The sequence below is a fragment of the Hyperolius riggenbachi genome, chromosome 1 (assembly GCF_040937935.1).
Source record: "Hyperolius riggenbachi isolate aHypRig1 chromosome 1, aHypRig1.pri, whole genome shotgun sequence".
NCBI lineage: Eukaryota > Metazoa > Chordata > Amphibia > Anura > Hyperoliidae > Hyperolius > Hyperolius riggenbachi.
Window position 1 is genome coordinate 175,822,860 of NC_090646.1, and position 14,953 is coordinate 175,837,812.

Genomic DNA, 14,953 nt, shown 5'->3' on the forward strand with positions numbered 1-14,953 from the left:
CACTGATAAGATTAATTGTAAACGTTAAATCGTGTCCACTAACAAACAAAAAGTTGCTCTCAGATCCGATCAGATTAATGGGATTGATCCACAATTTGGATTGATCCCATTAATCTGATTGGATTGGTTGGCAACTTTTCATCTGTTTTCAAATTGTTTTTGATTGATCATAGCAGTAACTGGAAACAATCAATCTTTCAGCAGATTGTATCATTAGTGGCCACCTTTGGGCCGGATTCACACTATGCCAGATGAAAAACTGATTTCGTAAAAACTGATCTGTTTTCTATTTAAACAGTTTCTTACATTGTGCATCAGTTTTTCTTCCCGTTTCCTGATCCGTTCTGTTCACTACCAGCTTGCCGCATTCCCGCGCCGCTGTCCATTTGCGTCCTCAGCCACTGCTGCTGCCTCCATTTGTGTCTTAAGCCGCTGCTGCCGCTGTCCATTTGGGTCCCGGCATGCTGGAAATGCCAGTATACTGATCTGTAGGCGCCAATAGGCCAATGGGAATCGTCTCTCCCCAGTGAGGATTTTCATTAGTCTACTACAGCAACCCCCCCCCCCCCCCCCCCCCCCGGTATCCGGCACCGGCAGGGTTCGCCTGATGCCGGAGACTTATGCTTGCCAATTGCTTGAGCAACTGGCTGAAATAGCACAAAACTCCCCCCTAAATTACTTACCAAGGCTCTGTCAATCTCCCTGAACCTCCTCGGGGGCTCTGAGCAGCTTTCCGGGTTCCCCAGAGCACGTAGTGTCAGCTGATCTGCATCGGTTCATGTGACATACCGATTCCCGTACACAGATGCTGGAAGCTGCTAGGAGCCTGCGAGGAGGTCCAGGGAGACTGACAGCCATAGCTGGAGCCTCAATAAGTAATTTTAAGCCTGCCAGACCCCTCAGAAAGCCCCCTCCCAAGTGATCCCCGCTATCCTACAGGCTTGCCGGTTAGTTGACACTTCCAGTTGCCTGAGTTCCGGATAATGGGGACTTTGCTGTATTAAGTGAACCAATGAGAATTCTTCCTGGGGAGGGAGGATTCACATTGGTCCATTGCAACCAGTGGGAGCCTGAGATGCTTCTCCTTGGGATCGGTAAATCATTTCCAGCATGCAGGGACCCAAATAGAGGGCATAGCTCCCAACTGTCCCTCTTTCGGAGGGACAGTCCCTCTTTGGGAGCCCTGTCCCTCTGTCCCTCTTTCCTCCTCATTTGTCCCTCTTTCAGGACTTTGTCCCTCTTTCTATGTGAATATATATATTTCTCTACTACAAATGTGTTTGATTGACTCTAAACTTTATTCCCATCATTTAAATTGATATATTAGTAATTTTAAAATGTTCATATGAATGAAAATGAACCAGGATAGAAAGGACCAGTGTGGTTTGAATCATAGAACAACATATCTTTCTTATGAAATCTTTATGGTATGCGTGACTAGGGGCGTGGCAAGGGTGTGTGGTCTTTCTCATCTCAAAAAGTTGGGAGGTATGAGAGGGTGGCAGGTGAGTATCTTGCGAAATGCAAATGAGGAGCAGCCTAGTAAGGACAAACGCCACCGATTCTCATAGGCTAGCATTGGTTCTGTTGGCCTCCGTCGCATCCAGTCTCTCCGGACAAATCATGCAGAACCCAAACTTGCTGCTCTTCTGCACCGACAAGGCACTTGCTAGTGCTTGGCTCCAGCTCCAGACGGGCAGTCCCCACATGTAGTCACCCTGCCACCAGGAAACACCACCCTGCAGTGACTGACATGCAGGATGTTACAGCCGCTGCCATTTGGCTGCATCTGAACTGCACAGGCGGGGGGCAGATGGGACACTGAACTTCTCGAAAAGTGCACAGTTCAGCCTCCCGATTGAAAGAGGCCTAAGTCTTGCGTTATTTATCTTTTCCTGCACTTGCACACTCTTGAACTTTCCAATATTTTCCAATATTTTATGAAATAGCCCACTTGTTGGAATTGCAGTATGCATCTTTTTGACAACAATATCCATTTGCACTTTGGTACTACCAGTATAAAAATAGCCAGTCCAGGCTCAGTTTTAAAGGACAACTGAAGCAAGAGGGATATGGATGTTGCCATATTTATTACCCTTTAAGCAATACCAGTTGCCTGGCTGTCTTGTTGATCCTCTGCCACTAATACTTTTAGCCATAGACCCTGAACCAGCATGCAGCAGATCAGGTGTTTCTGACATTATTGTCAGATGACAAGATTATCTGCATGCTTGCTTCTGGTGTGATTCTGACACCACTGAAGCCAAATAGATCAGCAGGACTACCAGGCAACTGGTATTGTTTAAAACCAATATGCAACCTCCATATTGTTCTCACTTCAGTTGTCCTTTAATGCTACAGGATTGATGGGGGGGGGGGGGACTCAGAGTTATTTACTTACCTGATGCACTGTAATTTCTTCATAGGTGACGTCTGCCCCCCTCCTCTTTGGCAATGCAGTCACGGTTGTGCTTCCAAAGTCTGCCAGAGCTCTTTGGAAAACTCTGACTGCATTGCCGTGGTCAACCCCCAGTTCGGTGGTAACCAATAAGGCCACTGCTGCTGAGCTGGAATCTGGCCACGGCATGCAGATGGGGTGGTCAGGGCCTCGGTAAAAGGTTGAAAAAAAGCACGGTTGCATTGCAACTGTTCATCTGAAGGTATTAATTATGGCTGATCAGGTACATACTTAGCTTGAGACACATCTGAATCCTGCATCATTAAGACAGAGCCTGGCATGACAGACTTTGTTTTTATACTGAGGTACTCTAATACAGATCACTGGATGCCTGTACATACATATATATATGCGTATATTTTTGAATTATTGCAATTGGACCTCCACTGCTTCTGCTTCCTACTTTCTGTTTTTTTTTATCAGCAGCACTCATGTTTGTTGCATCCACACAACCATCTGCATGGCATTCTGCACTTGTTTCTTTCTTATATGGTTTTACCGTATTTTCATTGAGTTGTATTTTATTTGCAGTTTCATCTTAATGTACACCTGAAATGAGAGGTATATGGTGGCTTACATATTTATTTACTGTTAAACAATACTGCAGTAGTGTCTGAATCACACATTAGGCTTTGGTAGTGAATTGATACATTGCCTGCTCCCCATTTCTTGGGTGTACAAGGAGGCACACATGTACATGCACATTAAGCACATTTATACACTATTAAGGAAAGATTTCATGCTGAAATTGATTGGGAATCAGCCTGCGGTGTATGGACAGTCGACAGATCTCTCTCTCTCTCTCTCTCTCTCTCTCTCTCTCTTTAATCAAATTTGATTAGAGAAAGATTTGTCTCTTGTTTGAATCTGCCAATCATCGCTAGGTGTATGGCTAACCAAAGGTACACAGGACCCTATTTCCTGTCAGATTGATTGGGTTGGTACGATAATTTCTAGCATTTCCACTTTACTGCTGGTCGAAAACAGAGTCGGTTTTCAGATCACTGCTTCACAAAATCCTGTTCTCAATCGGGAACAGGTTGGACATACTGGAAATTATTGATTAATCTTTTCTCTTAATTGAATCCCTATCCCCATAATCCTAATCCTTATTCTAAACCTATATTGTCCAATTGCCTAGAGCTAATTTCCCCTGACCTCTTGGGCAGGCCTACTTGGCCTGCAGACTCAATAGTGTAAGTGACAGGTTAGTGTACTGGTTAAGGGCTTCACCTCTGACTCAGGAGGAGGAGGCCAGGGTTCATATCTCAGCTCTCCCTGTTCAGTAAGGCAGCACCTATTCAGTAAGGAGTCCGTGGGCTAGACTCACTATCACTGCTACTGCCTATTGGACATGCCCTACTGGCTGTAGCTCAAGTCCACCAGCAGAAAAGAGCAGTATTAATGCTATTTGTCTTGAACTTACAGCACTGCTAAGTTTATGTACATAGCTATACCAAAGGCCTTGCCCATATTCTGTTGCATGGCTATTCCCATGTTGGTAAGTGCACATTGCACTGTCCAGGCATCCCCAGGGGGGGCGAAAAAGGGTCTTTGTGCCCGGGTGCTGAAAACTCTAGCTACACCTCTGCCCTGACAGCTATTAGGGAGTTTGGTGCGGTACCCTTCTAGCTTAAAGAGGAACTCCAGTGAAAATAATGTAATACAAAATTGCTTCATTTTTACAATAATTATGTATAAATGATTTAGTCAGTGTTTGCCCATTGTAAAATATTTTAAATCCCTGATTTATATTCTGACATTTATTACATGGTGACATTTTTACTGCTGGCAAGTAATGTAGCTGCTGCTTGCTGTTTTGGCAGTTGGAAACAGCTGTAAACAGCTATTTCCCACAATGTAATAGGGTTCACAGACAGGAAACTGCCAGAAGTACCTCGGTACTCAGAGCTTCTTGTGGGAGGGGTTTCACCACAATATCAGGCATACAGCGCCCCCTGATGGTCTGTTTGTGAAAAGGAATAGATTTCTCATGTAAAAGGGGGTATCAGCTACTGATTGGGATAAAGTTCAATTCTTGGCCGGAGTTTCTCATTAAAGTGGATCTGAGATGAAAAACTAACTATAACAAGTAATTATAACAAGTTGTCTATATATCTTATCTAAAGTTTGGATAGTTTACACAGCAAATCTAGCTGCAAACAGTTTGAATAGAATATGATTTTTTCTTCTTGTGATACAATGACAGCAGCCATGTTGTTTGTAAACATTACACAGAGGTAAGCTTATCTGCCTCTTGAGCACTCAGCCTGTGAAAAATAACTATTTTCGCCCACTTGAGCCATAGGGAAACATGGACATTACCTTACTCATCAGTTGTCCTTTAAGTACATTAGCACTATCCAGGAGCGCCACGGGGAGGCTTCCCAATGCCAATCAGAGCGCTTGGGGCTCAGCTGCACCCCGGTTGTATGGGGGCATTGGAAAGCCTCCCCGTGGCGCTCCTGGATAGTGCTAATGCAGCCTGAACTAATTCCCGCACGGCAACCGCCTTGCGGTATTGGTTTTAACCCTGCAAACTTTGGCAAGCGAAAGAAAATGCATATTTGCATGAGCTATGTCTCGTGAATAGCCAATTAGGCCAAATTTGCAAAGCCAGATTTGTCAGGTGTTACTTGGTTTGATGCACACATAAATTCTCTATAAATTGTAGTGATTCAATTGCAGGTACATTGTGTTTATTTTAAATAATTTTACTCGGTTAAAGTTCACTTCAGATAAAAAATAAGATAAAAATCAGTCACCCTAAGTTTCCTTTAAATGTATGAGTCACACTACTGTCTCAACTGACTAAAATTTAAAAAATGAAGGCTTATGCAACAGTATTCATCTTATTTGTGTAAATCCTCTTACTTGTATTATGCAGCAAGCTATTTTAGGACTACCCTCTGTATATGCTTTAATTGATCCTCTGTATTATATTTGTATTACCATGCTGTGGGGGGAAAAGCCTACTGCTTAGAATTGCCATAACAACAGCCTGAATGCAGGAAAAACTAGATCAACTGTGTGTGAAAATATATGGGTTGCTATGGAAACTGGCTCCATTTATTAAAAAAAGCATCCAAGCTTAATCAGTCAAAATGCACCCTTCTATCCAGTTCCCCATTTGAAGAGTTTATTTTTATTTTAATGTGACAGAAATATGCATTACTGTGCTTTTAGAGTGTTTTACAAAAACATTTATTTTATGTTTATTTAATTTCATTTCGCCAAGCACTGCAAGTCAACATATGCTAATGTCTTTAGTTGCCAGCTCAACTTTTCTGCTGCCTGTTTTCTGTAATGTAAAATGGTGGGTAGATGATGCGCCACACTTTGTCCCATTCTAAGACCGTAGTTAGAGAGCAGTACCCAACATGAAGGAATTATATCATCATCTATGGCAGATGGCATACATTACAAATCTATAAGGAAGGATTCCTTTCAGCCAGGGCTGGGCCAAGGCATAGGCTGGAGAGGCTCCAGCCTCAGGGCGCAGTGTAGGAGGGGGCGCACAATTCATTCAGCTGTCATTCCTAATTGTGTTTGAAGCAGAAATAAATAAGAAAAGGGGATACATAGCAGTGACTGCAAGCCAGATAACTAGATATTAAGGTGTTGGGGAGGTTGTGGGCCCTGTGGCACCTCTTAGTCTAATAGCAATTAGTGTGTGACGGCTGGGATGGCAGGGATGGAGGGGCGCACTTTGGTGTCTCAGCCTTGGGTGCTGGAGGGCCTTGTCCCGCCTCTGCTTTCAGCGAGTCCTATTGGGGGAACTGAACCATACCTGTGGTATCTGCAGGTAAAATAGTCCCAACAGCTCTTTCTGAAAGAGATCCAGTAACAGCAGAGACTGTTGTAAACATGGTTACTAAAGCAGAATGATTCATTTAGCTGCACTTTTGGCCAGGGCTGGTTCTAGACAAGCACATATGAGGGGGCAGACAGAAATTTGCAGGGGGCATAAAAAAGAACCCGCGCGCGGCGCGCGAAAAAAAAATGGGTGTGGTCATGGCCGGATGAGGGCGGAGCTAACTGTAATTTAAAAATACAATGCAAAGACAGTGGGCCCAAGTTTTAGTGACCCTTTCCCCAGAAAATTGATTAACATAATTGTGCAGCTTTTCTCCAGAAAATACACGTAATGTGATCAGCTTTGACCAGAAAATAGACATAATGTGATCAGATTTGACCAGAAAATACGTTCAATCACGTCGGCAGACTTGACTAGAAAATCTGTTCAATCATGTCGGCAGACTTGACTAGAAAATCTGTTCAATCATGTCGGCAGACTTGACTAGAAAATCTGTTCAATCATGCGGCAGATTTGACCAGAACATACACAATGTTGGCAGATTTGACCAGAAAATACACAATGTCGGCAGATTTGACCAGAACATACACAATGTCGGCAGATTTGACCAGAACATACACAATGTCGACAGATTTGACCAGAACATACACAATGTCGGCAGATGTGACCAGAACATACACAATGTCGGCAGATTTGACCAGAACATACACAATGTCGGCAGATTTGACCAGAACATACACAATGTCGGCAGATTTGACCAGAACATACACAATGTCGGCAGATTTGACCAGAACATACAGTGTCGGCAGATTTGACCAGAACATACAGTGTCAGCAGATTTGACCAGAACATACAGTGTCGACAGATTTGACCAGAACATACAGTGTCGGCAGATTTGATCAGAACATACAAAATGTCATAATTACCTGCTAAAAAAGGGGAGCCCGACCGCTATCCTCCCTCCCTCGCCTCGGGGACCCTCCTCCTGTAATGTGCGGTGGAATACAATGCTGCAAGTGTCAGGCGGGCTGAAGCAGAGGAAAGAGCTTCAGTCTTCAGGTCCATGCAGTCTTCTCTGTAATGGCGCTGCTCGCGCTGAATCAGGAAGTAGCGCGAGAGTGTCATTACAGAGGAGACAGTGTAGACCGGAAGACTGAACCTCTAGCGTCTGCTTCAGTTCGCCGGTTCCTTGCATTATATTCCGCCGCGAATTACAGGAGGGGGGCCCACCCGAGGTGAGGGAGGGAGGACTGGAGTGGGACCCCCAGGGAAACACTGGTGTAACAATAGGGCCTGCAGCCCCTGCACCCGTGGGGGGGGCCCGCCCCCCCCCCCCCTGGGGCCCGCTCGGGGCCGTTTTGCGGGGGTTGGAGGGGACGCAGCATGAGGGGAAAGCCATGCAACAATTCGGCGGGTAGGGGGGACGGTCCCCCCCCTCCCTCACCTTGGGGCTCTCCCCTCTGCGCTCCCCTCCACTTTAAATCTAAGAAGTTTGGAATCAGGATGATACCATTTATTGGCTAACTTAACCTTAGACCCTAAATCTGGAAATAATCATAACGCCAGGGAGGTTAAAAAAATGAGAGTAAGCTTTCGGCTAGGCAACCTTCATCAGACATCAATCCTGTTTGAAACAGACTTGAAGTCTGACAAAGGCTGCCCAGCCGTAAGCTTACTCTTATTCTTAGCTAATGAATGGTATCATCCTGATTCAAAACTTCTTGCTTTTACTTATAGCTAACACGGTACAAGACTCTACTGCTGGTTCCAAAAGAGGGACTGTCCCCCTGAAAAAGGGACAGATGGCAACTATGGATCTTCCTTGTACATATGCATGCACAATGTGATAGTAGTAATCATACTCACTGGCCATAATGCCTTCGCTATAGTACCAGGAAAGTGATTACATAGATGTTAATATTTCAGGTTACATAACTAAAAATATCAGACTGTCAGCAAAAAAAAAAAAAAAAATAGAAAAACTGTATTGTATGTTGATACGTATTTACAGAGTTAATTAAAATTTGCTAAGTGAAATTCCACCATCATTTCCAAAAATAATATGTCTTTTCTTAGTGGTACACAGGTACATGTGTAATCTCATGTCATTAAAACTATTTTCACTTTGCAGCCTTCTGCGTATGTCTTAAAGAGACTCTGTAACAAAATTTTCAGCCTTATTTCTTCTATACTATAAATTCCTATACTTGTTCTAATGTGGTCTGGATTACTGCGGCCTTTTCTAGTTGCTCTGTCTCTGTAATAGATCTAATCTTCTTTTCTTGTTAAGTCTTGTCGAGCCAAAGAGGAATGCACTGTCTCTGCTGTGATAGGGAGAAGTTATGCATGCCCCCTGCAGGCTCTCCTGTGTGTGTGTATGAGTCACAGGCAATGTCTCTGCTCACAGCCAACGTCTCTGCAAGGCTCATGGAGCTGAGACATTTCAAACAGTTGTGAGTGCAGAGAGATCAGTGCAGAGCTCAGACAAGAAGCTAAGGCAACACATGGGCGAAACATTCTAGCAATCAAGTCACATTTGAGAGGAGCTTCTGCAAACAGGCACCTGCTCTGATGATGTATTTCTTGTTTGGCGGCCATCTTCATTGTTTACAAAAACAGTAAATAAAACAGTGATATTATCACCAGGAAAGCAGCAGGAGTGGTGAAAATATCACAGAGGGGGCTAGGAAAAGACAACAAACAGGCTGGTACGTTTATTTATGTAAGATTTTCACAGTACAGATTCTCTTTAAAAGGCCCAAAGACAAAAATCTGTACTTTTCAGTGATATAGGTAAAGTACTATTTGCCTAGTATATTCCCCCAGGAACTTCACTCATCTTCCATATGTAATTAGCTCACCTGTTCTAATAAGAATACTGACAAATGCAATACTCACTTTGCTTGCAAAAACAAAAGGATGAAGAAGCACCCAGGATGGAAAAAAACCTCATTAAAAGCAAAATAGAAAAAATGGAGGTGGCTTACCTGTCTGGAGAGGCACTCTGTGACTTTTTTTGTTTTTGTACAACAGTGGCACTTTTATTAGCCTGAGGAAGTGGGCTTGTACCCACAAAATGCATTGCTTGTGCAAATAAAATCTACTTTAATCTCATTAGCGTCATTAGAGAGGTAAGCCACCTCCATTTTTTCTATTTTATTTTTCTTTTAATTAAGTTTTATACATCCTGCGTGCCTCTTCACCCTTGTTGTGCCAGTTTACCTCTCCATATTTAGTGGGGCTATTGGACTATAGTGGCTCTGCTATCTGCAGTACCAGTTATCTTTTGCAATAGTGCGACCAATCTTCACCCAGCTGTACCTGGAGTGCCCGAGTTGATACAGGTTATTGTTCTCCATCTGCTTCATGTGGTTTGTTGCCCCTTGCTGCAACCCACCTTTGTGAGTATATTTCTTTGTGGTTCTTTTTCGTTTTTCTCCAAGACTAGTGACATATTGTGCTCTCTGTGTTTTTTCCAAGGTGTACGCTCACCTCACTCCTTGTTTGCTTGCAAGAAGGCTGAGCAACTGTGTTTTTGCAGATAAAACCATGTTAACTAATTTGAAATAATGTATGAAAAAATCACTTGTGATTTACAGATCTGAACTGGGGGATTGTTTTTCATCAAGAGTGGAAGACCACGTGCACCAATGTAAGCTGCCACATGAGGGCAGTACAATCTTTTTTTCTATGACTGGGAAACACTGAAAATGGCAGTAGCTTCTCTCCTAAGAAATGCCTCTCAGTCTAGCCAAGTGCGAGCAGCATAATAAGCTATTCTAGTTGCTGCACTTACTTTTCTGCTTTTGTTTTTTCACCGTTCTCATCAGTAATACGTCGGTAATATAATGCTTTCGTACTTTAAATGCAATCTTTCTTACATTACTAAAACATAAGAGCTGTCATAATGGAATAATTTTCATAATGTTTGCCCTGTCTTTGCATTAGGCAGATTCTGCCCCTTGAAGCTAGCTTGTCCTGGAGACAGAGCTATTTTATAATAATGACTGTTGCTTATGAAATATTTATTACAATTTTGCTAGTGGAGTGTAGCTTGTGTCGTAAGTTGGATTTATAGCAATTCTCTGCCCTTCTTCTGCCTGAGATTCTGTTGCTATCTTCTTCACAAAGCACTTTAATCTCTCCTTCTGCCTTACATATTTTGTCAACACACATTCAGCTGCTCCTCTGATCTTCCTTCCCAGGCTTCTCTCATAGTTAACATCTTTTCCCTCATTACTTCAAGCTTTAAATAAAATATGATTAGACACTGTAGACGCACTATATTACCATATTAGAATTAGAATAAAATGCAAGTAATTACTTCCTTGACATTATTGCTTTATTAGGCAATAGCAGTGTAATAACTGCAAGTCACATACGAAGCCAAATCACGTGACTGGAATTTGTTCTGGCTCCAGACATTTTGTGTCTATTCATGATAACAGCTTAGGACAGTGGAAAAATAATCCAGACAAACAGAGAGGATGCTTCCTGACAGTGTTCCTGCCATGGTTACACAGCATGATAGCACTCCTGACAGCACTTAGGTGGGTAATAGTGTTGACTGGAGCAGTTGACACCAATGGCTTTATCCAATCCACAAATGTCTCCTGTTGAACACTGACACACCACTCAGACAATCCAGTCCATTTGCTGTAAACATTTCCAGTCTTTAGAAGCTTTTTCCTACTCCATGTAGCACAATTTACAAGCCAGAACTCCCCTGGACTTTTCACCCCATTCACAACTTCATAATTTCCATCAAGTGCTGGGACTATATTGTGCCATCAATGATTTGGTTTGATTCACATGACATGATGTAATTATCAAGGCCAGATTTATACTTTTTCTTGCCCCTAGGCCAAGTATGTTGTGGTTCCCCTTCCATGTGCAGCAGTGCCCCTCCCATTTCATGTGTAGCTGCCTCTTCCATATGTATCACCCATGTACTGCAGCCCCTTTTTTCATGAACAGCTCCCTTGGGCATCTGTTTCCCTTTTCCATGTGTTGCTCCCCATTTTTATCCTTCTCTTGTGGCAACCCCTATTTCACATCCGGGTGCCCCCCTTAGGCTGCAGCTGCCCAATGCCTGGGCCTTTGTGGCCTTTACAGGAATCTGGCCCTGGTAATCAAGGACACAACAAAACCAAAATGCACCTTTTGGATCAAGGCTTGAAAACCTGAGAAAATGAACCTCTGTTCTGTACCAGATATCATGTCTTCAGAATGTATCTCTTTCCTTCTTTGAGATCACAATGAACTATACCTCTCTGAAATATGACCCTTCGGTAACCTGCTCTGCTTTCACTGAGTTCCTGGGGACACTATTGACTTTAGTAGAAGTGACCTCAGGATCAAATTGTGCATGCAGGGGCAAACTCAGGATTTTCAGGGAGGGGAGATTCCTGAAAGGTCGCCCTCAGCCACGCACAATACAGTATTATAATATGGTAAGACATCATGCTGGGTACACATAATGCAATTTCCTGTCCGACTGACAGAACCTGGCAATTATTTCCTAAATGTCCCATCTGCTCCTGATCGACAACAGGATCGATCAGGGGCAGTTTGGATGCAGATAATAATGAGGACAGCCGACACTGCTAATGAAGGGGAAAGTAAAGAATTCACACAGCAGGGCACAGGGCTGCTGCTCATACCTGACTCTGTTAAGTTCCCCAGAGCTTCTCCATGCTCTGCTGCTTATCCAAAGTCAACTGTAGCAAGAAAAGAAAGGGGCCAGTGCTGTGACCTGCAGAATAACTGCAGATATTCTGGTGTCTCAACTTGTGCCTGTCCCCAGACACTGCACCGGCCCTGGTCTGAGGGAGGATATTGGGAAGCTGTAATCTCCCCCCTACGTTTGCCTATAGCATGGATACCAGATGTGAATGCTTCACAGACAGTTGTGGTGACAATAATTACTATGGTAGGTTTGTGAGCACAAAATTATTTTCTCCTTTTCACAGGGCAGCTGTATTTGAAAGAGAGAAACACCAGCTAACAGCTATTTATCTATACTTAAAATGCAAATTTATGTTTTATAAATATTAAAGCTTTTTACATGTAGTTTTTGGATGATTATTTAATTTGTAGAAATTCAGCTTTAAACTCAAGCATTTAAAAACTTGCTGTGTCTATTTCGCCTAGTTGGTTGTTTCTTTGCTAACTATATCTACTCAGAACAACCTTTTTTGACCTGTATGAAAGGTGAAGATTCCTGGGTGGTGCTGATTCTTCCGAACACAAGATATCGGGAAAGGTCTGGTTTACATGGATGGATAACCATGCAGTTAACTGTGCATTTTTTTCTGTATTCCAACTGCTCATGTATAAAAAATTAATGCGTTTTAATGTCCCAGTGAATACACAAGCAAATGGAGAGCAGCATGGTTGGCTTGACTTACTTCCTGTTGCTTTCACTGGAGCATAGAGTAGTTGAGAATGTCTTTCAGATTTGTATGTTTTTGGCTATGGCCTTCAGTTATGTTTAGGCTTTCCCAACGGTTCTATTTTTCTTTTGTCAACAATATTTTCAAAGTCTTCTATGGCTGGTCTTGTTCTTGAGAATTTCTAGTCCAGATCTGTTTATTCTGTGGCTTCATCTTGTTTGCATAGAGCAAGTCTTATCCATTTCCACTTCCTCTTTTGTAGAAAGGTGAAGGAAAAACACAAACAGCTCCGGGAGCCCAATCTGGTGCAATATCGTTAGTTGGTATGGGTTTTAAAAAAAAAGCAATTTGAGTATATACTCACAAAGATGGGTTGCAGCAAGGCAACCACTCGTATTCGCAGGTGGAGAAAAACCATCCCCACTCAGCCTTTTGTTTCCAAGACGGTCACTGCTCCTGAGAAAACTTTTTTTTTCGTCGGGGATCTAGACTGAATCACTCTCAATACAGAGTATGTATGAGAGAAAACAACTATGTTTATACTGGGTAGGAGGCGCCCGGTCTTGGTTGCATCATAGTATAGAATATTGTTATATATCAAATGACAACTAAACCAATCACTATAAAGTATGGAATAATAAGATTGTCCTACCTCATAAGTGTTTGGCAGAATGTAAAAGCAAGTAGAAGTTTTTACGATTAAACATTCGTTTTTTATTGGTGCACTTTGACAACGCATTTCTCGGCTCACGGACGCTTCTTCAGGTCAGTACAAGTGCCTTTAAAAGCAAATGGCAACTTTCAGATAATGTTACAACAACATAAAACTTAAAGCTTAAAAAATGTTTAAATTATTTTTCTCCATATCATCATACATTTCCATTGTAGAACATGCATACATAGTTATTCAAAAGATCAATCTCTTATGTGGGTGTATCTACCCGTGGTCTGAATAATTTAGAACCGATCACGTTAAAATCTAGGGCAACCTACATTTTAACGTGATCGGTTCTAAATTATTCAGACCACGGGTAGATACACCCACATAAGAGATTGATCTTTTGAATAACTATGAGAGCTAATCTTGGTAATCATCCATGCTTCACACACACAGTTTTTATGTTTGTGTTAGAGTATACCTTTGTGGTTTAATAACACAACCGGTGCTTCTTCCTCTAACTTTGCAGTTTATATTGCATGTCTTCAAAGTGTTGTGTCAGAAAACAAATGTCATCGGCAAAGTCCCAATATCTGAGCCTATCATCCTGTCCCTTTGTAATCCTCTTTTCTGGGTAATCAGGTTGCCCTCCGCATCTCACAAATATACATTTAGATTGTAAGCTCGCAAGGGCAGGGTCATCCTCCTAATGTTTACTGTTTTTGTTGCAATATTTGTGCTGCTTGAGACTCTGCTGTACATTTTTTGGTTGTACCTATGTTCCCCGTGTTGTCTTACTGTGCTTTGTAAAGCGCTACAGAATATGTTGGCGCTATATACATAAATAAATAATAATAATAATAATAATACAGATAGGTTGATTTGTCTCCCACAAAGTTGACTTTAGACTACAATAGGAACATAAGACAAAAGCTGTTTATGGCAAAGATAAGATTAGATTAGATTGTGAGCTGAGATTAGATTGTGAGCTCTAAGGGACATAACAAATATACTATGTAAACGTGCTGTGAAAATACATAATAATAATAATAATGATGATGATGATGATGATGATCCAAGCCGGGCTAAAATTTGAAAAAAACAAACAAAAGTCTTCCAAAAGTGTGTGGAAAATAGTTTATTGTCTAAGGATACCAAGATTTAACTTTTTTGGCCACAGTTTGAAAAGGTGCAGTAAGTTTGGCATCACCAAAAGAACACTATTTACACATTGCAGCATGATGAATGCAGGATAATGGTTTGGAGTTGTTTTTGCTCAGCAGGAAATGGGGCTTCAGTAAAGGTAGATGAAATTATGAATAGCTCTAAATATTAGTCACTTTTGTCCCCAAAAATAGCTCTAAATATTAGCCAATTTTGTCCCCCAAAATAGCTCTAAATATTAGTCACTTTTGTCCCCAAAAACAGCTCTAAATATTAGTCACTTTTATACCAAAACATTCAGGTAGGTGCTAGAAAGCTGAACATGTAGAGCCGGGGTGCCCAATACGTCGATCGCGATCTACCGGTAAATCGCGACCGCCCTCTGAGTAGATCGCGGCCGTCCGGCCGCGTCCTGTCAAATTGTTGTTGCGGCTCTGAAACTATGTAGCTGCGGCTGTCAT